The sequence below is a fragment of the Arachis ipaensis genome, chromosome B04 (genome assembly GCF_000816755.2).
Source record: "Arachis ipaensis cultivar K30076 chromosome B04, Araip1.1, whole genome shotgun sequence".
Lineage (NCBI taxonomy): Eukaryota > Viridiplantae > Streptophyta > Magnoliopsida > Fabales > Fabaceae > Arachis > Arachis ipaensis.
In genome coordinates this window covers 100,965,595-100,968,219 of record NC_029788.2, presented here as the reverse complement: position 1 = coordinate 100,968,219, position 2,625 = coordinate 100,965,595, and positions in this window count along the sequence as shown.

The window sequence follows — 2,625 nt, the reverse complement described above, 5'->3', positions numbered from 1 at the left end:
GTATCATCAGCTTCAGGTGCTCATAGCGTCGCTTGTTGCGACGTTCCATCTGGTCAAGCCGTCAAAACAGGCGGTGCACTAGGTGATAGATGGGCTCTGAGGCAGGTGGAGGTGCAGTGGTGGTAGCAGGGGTAGCTGTAGAGGAAGAGGGGCTGGCAGATGGTGTGGCTGTCTCAATAGTAGTAGTGAGGAATGGAGGTCTGTAGCCCAAAGCCAGAAAGTTCCTGCTGTGAGGGATAATCTTCTTGGATTCTGCAACAGGTGGCTTCTCATCAGCATCTTCCCAAGGCACGTCAGCTCGACGGCGTAGCTGTGTAATCAGATAAGGAAAGGGGAGAGTGCCTCGGACGTGGACCCTGGCCATATAGTACCGGATAAAGCGTGGCAGGTACAGGTCCTTACCTTCCATCACACACCATAGGAGGGTGATCATAGCGGCAGGGATCTCCGTCTCATGGGTACTCGGCATGACAAAATTGCTCAGAATCTGGTGCCATAGCCGAGCCTCATCATTTAAGTAAATCCGCTTGATTCCCTTTGGCATGGTGGTGTTCTGACCCATGATCCATGGAACGGTCGGGTCAAGGGCTATCCTGGCCTTGACTGCATCCCAATCAAACTTCATGAAGCGCATATCCTCCTCAGCTTTTTGATAACCATCCAGTTGATAATCATATATTAGTTATGTATGTCATGTAAGTAAAATTAAAAATTCACATTATTCTCAATGTAAAATTTATTTTGAATGGCTTTAAAGTTTGTGTTTCTCCTTGATGAAATGTTGTTAACTAGCTAACATGGAATGCTATATATACAAGGTGCGGGTTGTTTCTATTATGTTCAAGTCTCTAGTTTTCTTCCTTTTTATATTTTCATATTAATACTAAGTTATCTTATGCTAAAAAAAAGGGTAAACTATACTAATCAATCCACAATTTTTATAACTAATAAGTTAGAATTGCAACTAAACTAAATGGTTAAAATATGAACTAAAAATGCAAAATGCAGAAATAGAGTAGAAATACATGAAAATAGCAATGTATAAGTACTGGAAAAATAAAAATAAAAATAAAGAGAAAAATACAGAAAAATAGCAAAATAAAATGAAAGAGTCTGTAGTGGTTCACCAAAAAAATACGCCAGAGATGGTGGCCTCCCCACACTTAAAATGAAGCATCGTCCCTGATGCTCACTCAAGCAGGGTGTGAAGGGGTGTCATCACTGGAAGGGTGGGTAGCTGGAGTCTCTGTGGTGGTGGTCTGAGGATCTGCCTGCTGTAGAGGAGGTGCTGACTGGATAGGGATCTCTGGGTCTACAGCCTGAATCTGAGGCGGAGCCTCCTGATGTGATGCAGCCTGCTCTGTGCCTGCCTGCGCAGCCTCGCTCTGTGGATGGGTCGCTGCCTCGTGATCATCTACCTCCTCCTCAGATGGTATATCAGGCTCTGAGGGAATGTCGCCAGATTGTATCATCAGCTTCAGGTGCTCATAGCGTCGCTTGTTGCGACGCTCCATCTGGTCAAGCCGTCAAAACAGGCGGTGCACTAGGTGATAGATGGGCTCTGAGGCAAGTGGAGGTGCAGTGGTGGTAGCAGGGGTAGCTGTAGAGGAAGAGGGGCCGGCAGATGGTGTGGCTGTCTCAGTAGTAGCAGTGAGGAGTGGAGGTCTGTAGCCCAAAGCCAAAAAGTTCCTGCTGTGAGGGATAATCTTCTTGGATTCTGCAGCAGGTGGCTTCTCATCAGCATCCTCCCAAGGCACGTCAGCTCGACGGCCTAGCTGTGTAATCAGATAAGGAAAGGGGAGAGTGCCTCGGACGTGGACCCTGGCCATATAGTATCGGATAAAGCGTGGCAGGTACAGGTCCTTACCTTCAATCACACACCATAGGAGGGTGATCATAGCAGCAGGGATCTCCATCTCATGGGTACTCGGCATGACAAAATTGCTCAGAATCTGGTGCCATAGCCGAGCCTCATCATTTAAGTAAATCCGCTTGATTCCCTTTGGCATGGTGGTGTTCTGACCCATGATCCATGGAACGGTCGGGTCAAGGGCTATCTTGGCCTTGACTGCATCCCAATCAAACTTCATGAAGCGCATATCCTCCTCAGCTTTTTGATAACCATCCAGTTGATAATCATATATCAGTTATGTATGTCATGCAAGTAAAATTAAAAATTCCCATTATTCTCAATGTAAAATTTATTTTGAATGGCTTTAAAATTTGTGTTTCTCCTTGATGAAATGTTGTTAACTAGCTAACATGGAATGCTATATATACAAGGTGTGGGTTGTTTCTATTATGTTTAAGTCTCTAGTTTACTTCCTTTTTATATTTTCAAATTAATACTAAGTTATCTTAAGCTAAAAAAAAGGGTAAACTATACTAATCAATCCACAATTTCTATAACTAATAAGTTAGAATTGCAACTAAACTAAATGGTTAAAATATGAACTAAAAATGCAAAATGCAGAAATAGAGTAGAAATACATGAAAATAGCAATGTATAAGTACTGGAAAAATAAAAATAAAAATAAAGAGAAAAATACAGAAAATAGCAAAATAAAATGAAAGAGTCTGTAGTGGTTCACCAAAAAAATACGCCAGAGATAGAGATGGCGACCT